The sequence below is a fragment of the Drosophila tropicalis genome, unplaced genomic scaffold (genome assembly GCF_018151085.1).
Source record: "Drosophila tropicalis isolate 14030-0801.00 unplaced genomic scaffold, ASM1815108v1 contig_629, whole genome shotgun sequence".
NCBI lineage: Eukaryota > Metazoa > Arthropoda > Insecta > Diptera > Drosophilidae > Drosophila > Drosophila tropicalis.
This window is the reverse complement of record NW_027173108.1, coordinates 126659-144535: the sequence shown is the minus strand read 5'-3', so window position 1 is coordinate 144535 and position 17877 is coordinate 126659. Positions and strand designations below refer to the sequence as shown.

At 38.4% G+C, this 17877-nt stretch overlaps 1 long non-coding RNA gene across 2 annotated transcripts; it reads right to left on the bottom strand.

Moving 5' to 3' along the window:
• Positions 1-8470: 8470 nt before the first annotated feature.
• On the bottom strand, positions 8471-10024 carry LOC137578661 (uncharacterized). 2 transcript variants are annotated; one of them, XR_011032738.1, is made up of 3 exons: positions 9877-9891; positions 8959-9768; positions 8471-8896 (listed from the first exon to the last, which is right to left on the bottom strand). It is a non-coding gene; the product is annotated as an uncharacterized lncRNA (long non-coding RNA). The 2 variants fall into 2 exon arrangements; XR_011032737.1 differs by having other exon boundaries at positions 8959-10024.
• Between the last annotated feature and the right edge of the window lie 7853 nt (positions 10025-17877).

Genomic DNA, 17877 nt, shown 5'->3' with positions numbered 1-17877 from the left:
GTGCACATGGTGCGGCGCTGGCATCATAGAAGATGCGAGTCATGTGCTGCAACACTGCCCAAGATTTGACGAGGAAAGACACCGGTTGGAGAGGGTCATGGGCGAGCCGGTGACGCAGTGTAACCTGGATCGCCCGGGATGATGGTCGCACACGTGATGAAGAAACTAAGGCAGTTGGAGAGGGAAAGGTCGGCGAATTAAAGAAGCACACGGTCTGCGAAGCAATACCGACAAGTCGTCCCGCAGTAACCGTAATCCTTTTTTCATTATGCCCGACTTCGTATGTTTTTTCCCTTGTTATGTTATTTGTAATTATGTTAGCAATGTTTTAAATGAAATAAAAAAAAAAAAAAAAAAAACACATAGACACACTGCCACGTTTTAGTGCCCATTAACGAGCAATTGCAATTTAAACTGGATCGCTCAGTTAGCAATTTGGAGCGTTGCTTTTATGCAACACACAACACACTGCATCGCAGTTGACGTCGTGGTATTTTGGACAAATGTAGATTTTCTTTTAGCCAAACGACCAACGACAAAGACGACGACGACGACGACGACACAACGGCTCGGACGAGTTGAGGTTCAGTTTGAGTGGCCTGCGAGCATCGCTTCGCATCGCATTGAACGGGCTCGAATGGACCTCAGCTGGACTGGACTATTGGGCCGTCCCCGTCCCGAAATAAACAGGCAACAACAACGCCACGTACGCGGCAAGGCGTGCATAGTTTGTCCGTTTCTGTTGTTGTTGTTGCTGTTGTTGGCTGTGGCTTACAATGCATTTCATCAGCAGCAGCAGCAGCAGCTGCCTGCCTGTTGCCTAGTTGCCTTGCCATGGCTAAAACACACTCTTGATTTTGTGCACCACCACCACCGCGCCTCGCTTCGACCTCAGACTTAGCCACCGCGTTGTTACCTCAAAGATTATACGTTACGTTACGTTTCTTTGCGTTTGCTTGGACGAGACTGAGATATAGATATGTCTACTCTATACACTAAACAAAAAGACTAAATAAACGATATCAAAATAGAATGTTACCCAACTACATACATGTATCAAGGACAGTAGCAAATATATTCCTTTAGAACTATAAGATATTCCAAAGGATAATTGACTAAATCGATATTAAGCCAAGTGTAATAATGCCAAAGTAATAAGAATCATGGAGGAATCATAGAAAGACTAATAAACTGTTCAATCAAATAGAAGAATTTGCTATATACCAGTTTTACATTCATTCAGGATTCATTTGCAGACATTAAGACCTAGAATCATTCCCCAAACTCGGTTTATATACTCCAACAAATCATTAGCCACCACTCTTATCTCTCAGTGTATGTGTGTTTGTAGATTATTTTTTTTTTTTTTTTTTTTCATTTCGTTTTTTATTTTGTGGCTAATAGCAAAATGTTGGTTATACGGCCCGCTTCTAAGATATAGATAGCATTCGATATTCGCAGTACCGGCTGCAGTTGCAGTTGTTAGTTGGTTAGTTGTTCGAATGCCTTCCTTGAGAGATAATCAGGCAGCAGCAGCAGGCAGCACTATTTGCCTGTCCGGATGGCAGTTGTTGTTGCTGCTGCCGCTGCGCCTAATGCAAAAATTCGATCAGCTGCATTTTGCAGATCTCGACCCATATTTCTGCTATATATTTGTAGGTATCCATATATACATATATATATATATATATATATATTCGTGTATATCTAGATAGTGTGCATATCTGTTTGGTGGTGGCTTAAACTGGTTTTGATTTGCATACACGTTGTTGGACGCAGGAGTGCGATGAGTGTGCTTAGTCATATTGGGCGGCCATTAGAATGCACAAAAAAAAAAAAAAGAAGAAAAAAAAACTTAAGCTCGTCTCGGCGGCAAATGCAACAAAATCGCGCAGTAAAAGAATATCCATTGGACCCACCTAAACTAGTTTTAGTATAGTTTTTGTTGTTGTTTTTTCGGTGATATAGAGCAGAGCAGCAAAGAGCCGGCCACATTCGTTTCGTGTGTTGTTGTTGTTGTTGTCGTTTTGGCTTGTTGCAAACTGCAATCGATTGCGAAACGAATTGTGCGACCCACTGCGACTAATCTTCACAAGCTTTTTGGCAGGCATTTCGCCTCGGCTTGAATCTTATTGTTTCCTTTAAGCTCTTGTTTGTAATTAAGCATACGTCGTGTGGCACATGGGATGCCAAACGTCAGGCATTCAAGCAGCCAGTCAACTAGCCAGCGCCCCTCACAAGAGCTCTTGTATCGAATAGATACTTTCACAATTTGCTGCAGTTGGTCAACGAGCAACAACAGCAGCAACAGCACCACCTAACAGCATCGGCATCGGCATCGCCATTGTCGACAACTTCAAATTGTAACACACAAATTCTAAGGTGTGTCAAGACGGCCATTTAGATTGTGAACAAGAATTATCTGTCCGTCTCCATGAGCTTGAGGTGTCCAAGTCGACCGCTTGTTGTGGCTGCTGCCGCTGCCGCCGACAGGGAAGGCCAAGAATTTGTCTGCTACTTAATAGAGAGAATGGCTGCGGCGGCACTTAATGATGCCAACTTCTGTCGCACCAACAAATAAATCAATAACACCAACAACAACATCAAAAACATATGCAACATGCAACAAAACTATTCACAAACACATACATACACAGGTATATACATACATACATATGCTGCTCATGTGTATGCACTTGTTTTACTTTATTTTGAGGCTGATTTTCATTAGATACATACATATTGTTCATTTTTGCAAATTCAAAACTCTTCTCTAATTCATTTACAAAGGGAGAGAAGGACTTTAAATTGATGTAACTTGAGCAACTTTATATTGTATTATCCCTTTTCATGACCTTGGTATCTTCATGTGTATATTACTATCATCTCGTTATCAAAAATGACCTATGTATGTGGAATTACTTCCTTTCTGCATATAAAAGAAGCATCGGCTATAAATATTTACATTAAATGTTGTCATCATTCTTTAGGCTATTGTTGGTCTTTAATATACCAAAAATATATTCGCCTCTTTCTTGAAGATTAAAATATAATCAAATGATTAAAAAGATAAAAGATTGTGTTAACATTGAGTTTTTTTTTTTTTTTTTTTTTTTTTTTTTTTTTTTTTTTTTTTTTTTTTAATTTTTTTATTTAATATTTTTATTTTTATTATATTTTTTTATTATTTTTAAAATAAATTTTTTTTTTTTTTTTTTTTTTTTTTTTTTTTTTTTTTTTATTAAATTTTTTTTTTAAAATTAAATTTAAAAAAAAATTTTTTATTTTTTTTTTTTTTAATAAAAAAAAAATTTTTTTTTTTTTTTTTTTTTTATTTAAATTTTTTTTTTTTTTTTTTTTTTTTATATTTTTTTTTTTTTTTTTTTTTTATCTACTCTTTTTTTTTTTTTTTTTTTTTTTTTTTTTTTTTTTTTTTTTTTTTTTTTATTTTTTTTTTATTATTTTTTTTTTTTTTTTTTTTTTTTTTTTTTTTATTTTCCTTTTTTTTTTTAAATTTTTTTTTTTTTCTTTATTATATAAGGAGTTAATTTTCTTACCTAATTTAATATATACATTTAGTTTATGAGAGAAATATTCTAGAGAGATCATTTTATTAAATAACCCCTTGAAGTTATCTTAATTACCTCACCTTTAGTTTGCGAACTCTTTCTTTTTGACCCTTACTATCCTTCTTTTATCATTCTAATCTGCTATCTCAATTTTATCTACAAGACTTAACAGGTCTAATTAACGCTAATCTATAGCTATTCGTGGTAAAAACTTATATTTTGCTTCTCCATGGGTTACTTTAAATTTCATTGCCAATCATCAAGTCATAAGAAAACATAGATCAGATCATAGATTTTAAAGCCTTTGGCTATAACTGTATATTCGTCACATATAATTCATCCAGATGATTGTGGCCTGAATTCCATGAGGTTTTCAGTTTTAACTAACTTCATTGAAGAACAGATTATCACAAAATCTTGAAATGCCAGCCAGTTAGATCCATGAATGGCCATAAAATTACAAAACTATAACATAATTTGGTGAGTTTTCATTGAAATTAAGCTACTGAATGCTATAAAAGCTGTCAATCTTTGATCTACCAAATGATCGGCTACATATCGACATTGGTTGGACCTCTACAAACCGATCTCAGTGGAGGCACTCGACTAATTAACACGAAAGTTATGTCACTTTCCATCGAATGAATGAATGCCTCACCCACCTATATGTTTATTCTAGCCGTAGGCTATTCAATTGTCATAGGCAAAGTCACAAAAAAAGCACACACACAAACACACACACAGGTACGCACACTTGTTGCCACTTACTAAAAGCAATAACAGCAACTAAAAAGTATAACCAAAACGCCATAAAAAATGCCGACGGCAGTTTAAAACGCTGTTGATCTGTTTTTGTGACCGCTTTTTATAGGCGTGCAAGATCTGTTTGGATGGAGGTTTTGTTACGATGCGACAGCACGATGGAGAATTGGATGAGATTGTCTGCACAGACGGTGACTTTAACGACTACCGAATTCTGGTGGTCGGTAGCCAAAGGTGTGGGGCTGGGGGGAGGGGAAATTGAAAAAGTGGGTTGTTCGATCATCATCAGCAGCAGCTGACACCGTGACACCATGAATCACCAGATGGACATGGCCGCGTGGGTGATTGCCCTGGTACTTGGCACTTACACACACACACACACTCACAGCATGAAGCTGTTAAAAATTTGCACGATATTAAGTTGGCTTAATGACTCGACGGAGCTCTCTCATTTGGCAGTTACATAACCACAAGCCACAAAAAAAACAACCGACTCAAATACAAACAAACATACTATGCCAACAGCACGTGGTCGATAAGAATCGTCAGACAAATTTTGCGTTACGTATACGACACGTGTGCACCCATTCTCTGTCCAATTGGCCGCCCCTCATTGAACCCCTCTGTCATGAATATGTATATCAAACGGACATATATCAGGCCAAAGCCCACGGATTACTCATTCATATCCGCAATTGTGTAACGGCAACTCCAACACAGAGAGAGAGAGAGAGAGAGAGAAAGAAGAAGTGAGTGAGAAGAAAAAAGGAGACCTGAAACTGGAGCTGGACACCAGGTCCAAGTCCAGATCCAGTCCACATCCAGCTCCACGCAGTCATTAAAAAGTGAATCCAAAGCCAGCAGCTGGAGTCCGCGGCAAAGTCAGCCGAAAGTCAACCAATTTTGAGAAGAAAAAAAGAAAAATATTAGAGCAACAAATTAATATCAATGCAAACAGAGCAACAACATTTTAAATTAAACTTACTACAAAACAGAAATACTCTAATCTACACAACCAATCTAACTTGGCAAGGTTTTATCAATATAGAAATTTCAAAAATCGTATATATATTTATATTTGAAATGTTCATTTCGAGTCTTCTTGTAAGAACGAAACTTTCCAATAAGTTTTTTAGAGTTCTTTCTGGCTTATGGTGACTAATTGCCTTTTGACCTAAACTCTCTTAACCTTAATCTCTTTTAACCAAATTTTGTTATGAACTGTATCCTTTTACCTATATAACTAGATTTTAGACATGTTCATGACTGTATTCAAAAGATCTACTTAATCATTCGTATGTAAGTATTCTTGTTTTTCTAACGTTCAGTTCAATCAGAAACAAACAAGAGGTTGGAATTAGTTTAAAAGTAATCCTTTGCTCATTGAATGGTGATCATAAATTTAGTTCATGAGTTTGGAATGCTTTCGAAGAGTTTCTGCAAGGCTTAAAATTGTCAAATCCATTTAGTCTCATCACATTTACATTACTTTTAATTTAAAGCTTTGTAAATCCAATTTAATATCTATATTGATCGTTCTTGATTACATTCAAAGTAGTCAAAACTTAAATTAAAGTATCTTTATACTTCAATTAGTAATTAAGAGAATTAATGTAATCCAAGTGAATAATTAGTGCAGAGTTAGAAACCTTTCTGAGCTTTGATTATATTGGATTTGATTCAATAAACTTTTGATCTTGTGATTGTTGATTTCATTTGTTGAGCTATTAAACAAAATTTACTTTATTTGGCTATCTAAAGACCATTCAAGATTTTTAGAATCCTTACAACTTTTTTCACTTACGATCATTCAAGATAACAGAGTCTTTAGTATATAGTTTATACTCTATAGTAAATATTGAAATATGATAACTCGTTTGTTTGGGCAAACTACTCACAATCGATAATTATTGACTTCTTCCCACATAAATTTAACCTTCTAATAAAGTTGAAATGCCCCACAGGTCTAGTGTATATGTACAATCCAGCTATGCCACTCGACTTTCAATTAAAAAAAAAAAAAAAAAAAGAAGCAAATGAAAAAAAAAAACAAGCAAGAATGACAATCTGATGTCGTCGTCGTCGTAGTCGTTGTTGTGGTCCAAAGAAAAGCAAAAGCTGCTGGCCTGCAATGCATTTTTTTCTCTTTGAGCCGTCCGGAGGTCCGCAATGTCCGTAGCCAAGCCCGAGTTTTTTGAGGTCCCCAAGTCCGAACGGCAATACAATTTACTAGCTTAGACGCTTTGGCATGAATAAATAAAATAGCCAAAGCACATTAACGCCCCGCCGCAGCTGCCAACTGCTGGACGGCCACACAGAGCAGACCATCCGAGGCGAAAACTTGAATCACCCCACCAAGAGCCCACCACGAGCCCACAAGAGAGTCAGCCCAGTCCAAATGCGAAACCGGACCGATATTGAACCAAAGGCTCACCACCTCACCTCGGTTCAGTGCAGTTTCTGGCGCAGCCGATCAAAATAGCAAAGGCTGCGACGACGACTGCAGCAACTGCACAATTACAAAAGGAGCAAATGCTGTCCATTGGCAAGCGGGCGGGATAAGGTGGGACAAGGCGGTGGCTGTTGCTGCTTTGGCGCGAAATGGCTAAAAGCAACAACAAAATGCCAGAGCTACAGCCGCAACGGCAAAAGCAACAGTAACTTGGCCAGCGCAGCTCAACAGCAGCAGCAGCAGCGGCGAATGGACCGGACCGGACAGCGATCGTAATTTTTTTTTCTTCCAATTCTTCGTTTTTTTGCAATCCAGTCAAGGGTGTGGTAGCGTCGCTGCCACTGCGCTGCCTTAGTGGTCGGTCTCGTGCACAAAAAGCCGCACCAAAAATATAAGTGACATTTGAATATGATCGACTATCAGTTACCCTCGATCTAGTACTTAAAGGTATTCAGCCTCTTCTGTGACCGTATCATTAATTGGATTTCATCATGTTTGTTTCTGGAAAAATATCGTTTTTACAAGTGTTTTAACTTTTACTGTAGCATAAATATAAGGTCCGACCGTTATGAAGAGCCAAAAAGTACCAAATTAAATGGGAGTACCAAATTAAAGCTTATCCTAACTGTCAATTTACTTCAAACTACATTTATTGTAATGGTATCTATTTTGGATAAAATTAGTTAACAACTCCTTAATGGGCTGCTAACTGTTGCCACTTTCAAAGGTAGCCATAAGAAATATTTGAAAATAAAAAAGTTTATATTTTGTTAATCAGCTTTATATTTTTGTTTCTAGCTTGCTTTCTGCGTGAACCAAAAAGTTCTTCCTTATAAGCTAATCAAAACCTATTTAAGAAGTGATATAAAAATTGAATACTTACTCTATATGTGATCCTTTAATCTACTCTAAACCGACAAAAGAATGACAATGCATCGACTAATCAGGAGTTGAAATACCCTTTTCTTACAGCGCATTTACGGGGTAATGAAAATAGCAAAAAACGAGTCACGCTCAATGCTAAAAACAAAAGACTTAGGCAAGAAACTCGACTTGGACTCTCCAGCTTTAGCTGAAACGAGCGGCCTTTGATACAATTTTCTACATCTCACTATGGATGTGGATGTGGATGTGGCTTTTGGATAGATTTCGATGTGTTAGTGGTAATGGTTTTGGATTTATGTAGATGCATCTGTGATGGTGGTGGTACTGGTGGTGCTGTGTGGAGTGGTAGTGGTGGATCGCTACAACACTGTATAACACACAAAACCCAACAACACGTTACGGAGGTATATTCAACAGGACAAAAAGCAAGATTAATACAATGGACAAGAGCAATGTAGTTTATAAAATACCATGCAACGGGAATAATGCAGAAAACTGAAGAAAATTACATAGGTACACTTCAATATACAAAAAGCGGCACTTATGGCACTGTGCGGCCAACGTGCGGTGGACATTCACCTTCCATTTTACTGCAGCAAACATGGTAAATGAAGAAAAACATTACACCAAACGGTTCACTTTCGAAATGCTGCAGATAAAAAATACCCTGACAAATATAAGACTTAGTAATAAGGTAGATACCGACAACTACGCTCATTTATACAGGCATTTATTAGGGACAAATCAGTGTATAGCTTCACGTTACAGAGTGCGGACGTGCAAAAATAAGTAGCTGATGTAATCACACTTAAATGTTAGTTTATTCTAAAATGGTGTTTGTTATAAGCATTGCTCTACACAACTGTTAATTTTGGAAAAACTAAATAATTTTTGGAATCCATAGACTCTTGTGCATAAAACATAGTTAAGATCTCAACTCGGTTCAAAGAGGATTTTTACATTGATATTTAGATAATATATGAAATATGAAATCTAGCTTGGTCTATTCGTGTATATCTTCCATCAGTGGCTTAATCCTTTTATTAACCACTTCGAAGCGATTTCATGTTGCCTTGATTTGTCATCATTAGTGTTCACGCCACTGAGTGAACAGCAGGGAGGGAGTGGTAGAAATGTTTTTCCAAAAGCGAATACGGTTACGCCGACCACCCGCACTTTTAACTCCAGTTTTACTTTAGCCCGAAACATATCGTGGGTGAATACTTGCCTGTAAATAAATCATTGTGTTTAAAACTAGGTTAAAATTAAATTCCGGCGCGTTTTAATTACTTGTACCAAATCGTTTTAGTATTTTGGGCCTTCTTTAGTTTATTTATCACAGTATCATCGGTGGACTTAACCTGTTTAGATACCTCTTGATCAGTATTGCTTGTCGAATGTAATGATATATATATGGAATCGGATTATTATGACTTATTCCATATTTCAGGCAATTTAACCTCATTGAAACCGTCTTCGACTTGTTTTGGAAATCTTTTGCTTGTCCTCGTTGATGATCTGCTGACTCTTAGCTTGCGCTGAACTGGTGGTGCACTCAAGCGATTCTCAATTGTGGTCTCTCGCTAAGTTGCATGGTAGCAGCCGGTTTCAAGATCTTCGATTAGGTAATTTTAAGCGAGAATTGTGTTGTAGTCCGCTTCGCATTGCGACTGAGCTTACGATCTCCACTGGGAGAGTGCGTGTACTTTTTGCCGGGGTATCATAATTAACTGCAGCAGATGATTGTTAATTTTATCAAGAAGAACTTGTAAACCCAACGATCAAATCGCAAATGATCCTAAAGAGTACCCTTTATCAGCAAGTGTACAGGAATATTCTTCTGCCCATACGTGCGATGGAAACTCATCTTTAGTAATCAGAATTTCTGTATATGATCAAAATCCGTAGTGGTTGCCCATTTCACTTTCTTCATCAGATTTAAAGATATCAAAGAGCTAAAAATAGGCCGGAACACAAGTCATTTAGATGCATATAATTTGAATTCAGTTTTCCATTTATCCACTCCAGATGCTCAGTTCGGGGTATATAACGGCCATCGAATGGATTGCTGGTCGCAGTAACATTTCTTTTCGACATAAACTGAAAGGATTATTAGGATTAGTAAACCATAACACTATTAGAAGAACTGAAAGTAAAGCAATTCTAGTAATAAAGAAAAGATAAGTTCACAAAGCACGGCACGCATACACATATGGTTTATATAGAGCTGCGCTTGTGTGTATGCACGTAGTAGCAGCGGTTGAGCAGAGCCGATCTGTATAGGTATCTAATCTTATATATATAATGAAGTAAGTCGACTCGCCGACTTGGGTTTCACCAGGTGAAACAAATATTTTAAATTTCGAAAACCAGATGTATGTCTATTAAATTGTTTTTACATGCCTCATACTATGTGCTATCTCGCTCACTCCACAAACACACGAGCACTCTAGCGCCGCTACTAGCCAACGGCCAATCCTGGCCTTATGCACGTTCATACTCATATTTTGCATGTTTCTTGTCCGATTTGGTAGTTTGGTAGAAATAGTTAGTCTGGCGAATTTGAATGCGAAATCAAAAACTACAGAAGGAAATCGGTTTTTTACAAATTATGGAGGCGAAAGTCGACGTGGCAAAATATGAGAAGATGTATACTCTGCGCGCATACTAAGCCAGTGTACATACTAAATTTTTTGACTTTAGCTTTGTTAGTTTTTGACAAAATCAGTTTTGTTTGATTTGCGGGGGCGGAATTGGGCGTGGCAAAATTTTTAAATAGCCAATATCTGCGCGTCTATTGAACTAGTCTACATACCAAATTTAAAGTCGGTAGCTGTCATAGTTTTTAAGAAAATCTGTTTTATGTAAATTCCGGGAGCGGAGGGGGCGTGGCAAAAAGTGTGAACAATTAGTTTCTGCGCGCTAACTAAACGAAAATATGAACCAAATTTGATGTCTCTAGCTGTTATACTTTTTAAGAAAAAATAGTTTTATGTGATTCTTTTATGTGATACATTTACATACTACATGAGTATACATACCAAATTCGGTGTCTCTAGCTCTTATAGCCTCCGAGATCTGCGTGTTTATACAGACGGACGGACGGACGGACAAACGGACAGACGGACGGCTAGATCGACTCGGCTGTTGATCCTGATCAAGAATATATATACTTTATAGAGTCGGAGAAGCTTTCTTCTGCCTGTTACATACATTTTGGAGACTTTAATATACCATTTCACCCTATGAGTGTATTGTATAAAAAGTCCGATTTGTTCAACTCGAGATCTGCTGAAGCAAATTTTATGGTTATTGATTTGTTGTATTTGTCTCTGCCCCGAATAGCAGAATACACCTTAAGAACAATAAATAATTGCCGGAAATTTTAAAAAATTTTTTTTTTTTTTTTTTTTAAAAATTTTTTAAAAATTTTAAATGTTTTTTTTTTTTTTTTTTTCACAAAATTTTTTTGTAAATATTTTCTCCTAGGGGGGGGAAGAAATTTTTTTTATATTTTTTTTTTTAAAGGGGTATTACAACCGTAAAAAAAACAAAAAAAGAATATTTTTATTATTTATTTTTTTAAAAAAAGGAGGACCAAACAAAAAAATTTTTTTTAATAATATTTTTAATGATGATTTAGACGAAACGTCAAACACTACGCGAAGTTTAGTTAATGAGCTCTGCGTTCTAAGGACAGAATGGTGAATTATCTAACGAAGCTATCTCCATGTGATTCAACTTAAGATATTCATCTAAAAAAATCTATGTACATTTCCTTTAATTGGTGTTGAGATGCAAGCCGTCTTTCGAGTTGAAGAAAACGTCTTTTGCACAGGACAACGAGTCTACAAGTTGCTCAGGCGATTCCTTGAAAGGCCCCTGAACCTGTATGCGCCCTGAATCCAGGAATTGTGTGTGCACCTGAAAGTGAGTTTCACATGCTTGTTCTTCTAAGATGAACGAAATATCTTTATTTTGAATTCCATGCATTTCAACCATTTTCCAAAACCTTTCTAATAATATGTTAAGTTCTTGCTGTTGCATTAAATTACAAGTGTAGTGTTGAGTTGATTGAGGTTCAGCGACGATCCATCCTAATGCAGTTTCCACTAGATGAGGAAGACCAATTCCTAAACTAATTTTACCAGTCTTAAGTAGATTAAAAAAACTCCTTTACGCTAAGCAATAAATCTACCTTTCCGGGCTTATTAAAGAATGGGTCGGCTAACTCAATTTCTTTTGGGAATGGCCCAATTTGACATATCTAGTCTCTTTTCAGGTGAGGTAGCGATATAGATTTAGTCACGATAAACTCCATATTCCATTCATCTGGAGATATTCTTGAACGAATTTTGGTAGATACGGAATGTTTCATATGTGTACGTATTTCACCGATTCCAGCAATCTCATAATGATCGTAACGAAACGGAAGCTGAAGCCTTTTGTCTAATTCTTCAGTTATAAAAGTAACTCAAAGCACGAATCAAGTAGAGCATTACCATTACCTTCCAATTACTGACAGTATTGACTGAGAATGTGATAACAGTCGGCACAGTCAGGTAAAATATCGTATTCTTGAACCCGATCGTATGCTTGTTTGGATTCAAGATCAATTTTTGACATAACAATGTGAATAAGTACAGCATAAGACCCAAGAGACAACAATGATCCGCGTAGAGCTGAAACCGTATCTGCCTTTTTCATGCTAGCAATGTTAAATAAACTTGAAATATGTTCTACGAAAATAAGAACTTTCTTGTCACATTGCTCGTTAAGGCGATCTAGCGCCTTTGGACTATTTTGGTCTGATACTTGAAATGGCGAGACTACGCTTAGCGCTTGGCCAGATAGACAACTTAATAGATAGTTAAATTTGTCAACATTGGACAATGAGTTGTCTTTTATGTCCCATATTTGTAAATGAAGTAATAAATTTTTTGAATTCCCCATATTTGCCGTCGAATTTAGGTTATTTGAGGGATGGAAGCCGATTATGATGTCCCCCGTGATAAGTCGATGAATTAAAGAAACTAAGTTCTTCTGGTTTTTCCTTTTTACTTGCGCCAATGCGCCGTAATATGATTCCCTTTGTTTCGATAAAAAGAATTTCTATCTCTGCCCTATTCGCATCTGCTGGATCTAGCTTCTCAATTTTTGTTAGAACTTGTAATGCCTGCTTAAAATACGACTCAACAATTTGAGACTGACAACCTAATATAATAGGGTCATTTTCAAGATCGATTCTAGCTCTTAAGCTTTGAATATTAGATTGCAGTTGATTCCGTTGTTGTCCAAGCGGTAGAAGCTGCGTTTCATTTGGTGGAGGCATTTTGGGTCCTTAACGAAAGAAATGTAGCAAGTTAGAAATGAATTAAACGTGAGCTAAACGAGTTTAGTTTAAAATAAAAACACTCAAATGCATTAAGTTTTACTCAAGAGCTTAATAAGTGAGCTTTAATATGTAGATCTTTTCTCTATATGACAGTTTGAGTACTTACTCCGCTGTGCCTAATACTTAGCACGTGTTTAAGTTTACGAGTGTTTTACATGTGAGTGTAAAGCATGTGAAAGCTTTACGATCGCTAATGAGTGCCAATTGAGTCAAACATCTTCCAGTTTCCATGGGTATAGTCCTTGGCTTTCCGTTTGAGCTATGTTGGAATTATTTTCATTAATACTTTCATACTGAGGTATTGCTCTCCACATTAGTTTCACACATGTCATTCTCGTTCTGTTCATTTGAGACGGGATTTTGTTTTCTAATTTGATCCAGATGTCTTTTTAATTCTCGATTATTGTGACTTAAGATGCAACTGTAAGATGTCAGTTATTTATGAATTATCGTTCTGTTAAATATTTACACATATATCGCTGTCAGTATGTTTAAGTATCGATTATTAGTATTAATCTAGTATTTTTATATATCGATTGTTAGTATTAAGCCCGTATGTGGGAAATATCGGTCTTCTTTCGGTGACGCTAAACTAAGGTAGACGCACTCGAGTTCAACTTAATTTATTCACGTTTAATATCTCAGAATTATATCTCAAATTAATTAATGCTCTCTCGATCCCCAATAGCAACAGCTACAAGAACCAATTGTACAACAACAACGTGAGCGTCGACTCTCGGTACAACGCAACAACGCGTACTTTTCGGTGGTGTGGCCGACCCCACTGAATGCTAACGTAAGCAATAACACCGAAAGTGCCAGCCACTCAGCAATCAAAAGCAACTTACCGTGGAGAGAGCAGTGTGCTTCTCCATCAATAACGATAACTGGGTCACCGATTGCACCGACCAGCACCGACCAGCACCGTCAGCTCGTTGACAGCAACTACTGCAACATCTGCCGAAGTATTGACCTGCCTCAAGCCGTCAACGACAAGTCGCCCTGAGTCAGCCACAATAGTAAACCCAACGACTTCTGTCCAAACTGGACTGGATAGATATATTAAAATAACTAAGCGGAAGCTAAGCCCGCAATAGAAAAAAAGTGGCAACACGCCGAAAATAACCAAACCAAATGAACGAGTAGCACCCCTTAGCGGGAATCGTTTTAAAATTCTTGCCGATCAGCAAGATGATCAAGCCGGAGCTGTAGATAAAGTTAAATCGGCTAGACCACCCCCCTTATACATCCGTGGAGCCAACTGCAGCGCCCTGATTTCGAAGCTAGTGGAAACAGTAGGGGCAAATAACTTTGTTGTAACCCCTTTCAATAGGGGTAACATTAAAGAAATTAAATGTCAAACCCAAACTGAGGACAATTTCCGCATCATCGAAAAGTACCTCCGTAATGCTAACATCAACTTTCATACCTACCAACTAAAAAGCAGTAAAAGGGCTCCAAGTTGTGTTGAAGGGGATTGAGCCATCGGTCCTTACTCAAGAAATAGCAGACACGTTGGTCGAAAAAGGGTTTGCGGTCAAATCCGTTGTCAACATCATCAACAGGAACAAAGTCGCACAGCCGCTCTTTAAAATCGAGCTCCAACCAGATGCAAAGCGGTCGAAGCCAAATGAAGTGCACCCAATCTACAACCTACAGCTCCTATTGCACAGAAGAATCACCGTAGAGGAGCCCCATAAGAGACACCAACCACCGCAGTGTAAAAACTGCCAGGAATACAACCACATCTCTAACAACTGCAATCTCATGTCAGTGTGTGTTGGCTGTGGCGAACATCATAAAGATGGCATTTGCACCAAGGACAGAAACAATGTCGCTCTAAGATTATGCAGTAACTGTGGAGGGAACCAACTACAGAGGATGTCCTGTTTTTAAGGATCTTAAATCTCACCTAAACGGGCGCAAACACCCAGCTGGACCAAAAGCCACCGTCAACGCCTCTAAAACTACACCGGAGGTATTCTTCGCCAAGTCTGTTAGATCATCTAACATGCCTGCTGCATACAGTCCTAGTGTATCCTTCGCTAGTGTGCTCCGAACTGGACAGACGGAGCCCGCAAAAGAGACCCCGTCACTCCACCATCTACAGAATCCGCAACCTAGCGCACCGATCTTGTCAGAAGCTTATCAAGAATAAATAATGGCTTCCCTACGTCTATGTCTTTGGAATGCTAACGGCATCTCCAAGCACAAAAATGAACTGCAACTATTCCTAGACTCAAGTGAAATCGACGTTTTGCTGATTTCGGAAACACTTTTAACATCAAAAAATAATTTTCAAATACCAAAATATACCTTCTATGCAACAAACCATCCAGACGGAAAAGCTCATGGCGGGACTGGTATCCTAATCAAAAACCGTATAAAACACTCGTATCGTAAAGGCAAGCAGTTGTACAACACAATAGTCAACCCTCTCAATAAGATGGATTGCGTCTCACCGGGTAGGCCTACTTATTGGCCCACAGATCCACAGAAAGGGCCTGACTTGATTGATTTCGCAGTAACCAAGAGGATTCCACGTAATCGGATCACTGCGGATACACTGCTAGATTTAACTTCCGATCACTCTCCAGTACTATTCACACTATTAACAAGACCTCAAGTACTTGATCGCCCATATAGGCTTACAAACAACAAAACAAATTCGCTTAAATTTAAAATGTACATGAGTGCCCACATTGACTGTTCGCCGAAACTGGATGCTGCAGAGGACATTGATATGTGCGTCTCTGCACTTGAGTCTATGATGGCAGCTGCAGCAAAAGTATCTACTCCACCTGCCTCTTCTTACACTAAACCTGTTGACAGGCCTACGAACCGGCGGATAGAACAATTAGTAACGGAAAAACGACGTCTTAGAAGAGAATGGCAGATTACTCGCTCACCAGCAGCAAAACTTCGCCTAAGGCATGCTAATCGCAACCTCTCCAAGGCGTTAAGACAAGAGGAAAGCTGGGCTCAAAGAAAATACATAGAAAAGCTCAGCCCAACTAGCACTAAACATCCTCTATGGAAAGCCCACCCAACTTTAAGCGCTCCTTCAGAGACAATTTCACCGATAAGGAGTCCAACCGGTGGATGGGCCCGCAGTGACAAAGAGAGGGCATCCGTATTTGCCACACATCTTAAAATGGTTTTCCAGCCAAATCCAACATCAAACTCATCTGTACTTCCCTCTTCGAGCACACTAACGGATAGTGAGTACTCGGAACTCCAATCGGACGAGATCACTGCAGTTATTAAAAACCACATAAAGCCAAAAAAAGCCCCTGGCCATGACCTAATAACACCGAAAATGATCCTGGAACTCCCTATCATTGCCATTCAATACATCTGCAAACTGTTCAACGCTATAATAAGAATTGGCTACTTCGAAGCTTTTTGAAAAGGTCCTGCAGATCCGACTAAACTCATTTCTGGCATCGGAGAACACAATCCCTTCACACCAGTTCGGCTTCCGCGAAAAACATTGTACAATTAAACGAGTCAATCGCATAACATTCGAAATACGAACAACATTCGAACTAAAAGAATACTTTCGATAGAGTTTTGCTGGAGGGTCTGATGTTCAAAATCCGGCAAAAACTGCCACAGTACACCCACAAACTCATGGAATCTTACCTTTACAATAGGCAATTCGCTGTAAAATGTAATGGCTTCGTCTCGGCTGATTTTGAAATCAAAGCTGGTGTACCGCAAGGCAGTGTACTCGGTTCATTGCTCTACCTACTGTACACTGCAGGCTTACCAACGAGTTTAGGACTTACAACGTCCACTTTTGCCGATGACACGGCAATCCTCAGCAGATCCAAATGCCCAATACAAGCCTCTGCAAAATTAGAGGAACACCTCAAGGTGGTAGAGGAATGGCTAGCAACCTGGCGTATCCGGGTCAACGAGCAGAAACGCAAACATGTTACATTTACGCTTAACAGAAGAAACTGTCCAGCTCTAATGCTAAACAACGTACCAGTTCCTCAAGCCGTGGATGTCACTTACCTTGGCATCCACCTAGACAAAAGACTAACTTGGCGCAAGCACATCGAAGCAAAAAGTCACAGCTTAAACTGAAAGCGAGTAGCCTACATTGGATCATCAATGCTCGGTCCCCTCTACGTCTGGAGTATAAAGTCCTCCTATACAACTCCATACTGAAACCCATCTGGACTTACGAAGCCGTACTATGGGGAAATGCAAGTACCAGCAATGTCGATATTATACAAAGAGCGCAGTCGAAGATCAATCACGGGGGCCCCGTGACTACGACTACATTCAAAATGATCTTAATATACCTAGCGTAAAATCTGAAATAGGTAGTCAACAACTAAAGTATTCTGCGAAACTGGATGCACACCCAAATGTTCTTGCCAATTCCCTTACGCGAACTAATAATAGAACTCGTCTTAAAAGAAATGACAGACCAACCCAATAACAAGTGATTCGGGCCGCCTGCAATATCTCCAGGATTTATCTTAAGTACTAGGTTAAGAAAAATATCTCAAACTTGTTGTTAGGCTCTAATTTAAGAGTAGATTCAAAAAATATATATTAAACGTTAAAAAAAAAAAAAAAAATATCTCAGAAGTTTGAAAACTACTCAGAAATATACATATTTCTTTACAAGCCACCAATTTTGTCAAGTTTTTATCATTTCAGGTCAAATTGTCCTGACCAGCTCCACAATGGGAATCACCGAAAAGGAGATGACGTGAGCTCTGCGGGCAAGCGACTGCACGCTCTCTTGGGCACCGCCACAAGAGACAGCGAAGAATCAGCGCTGTTGTCGCCTG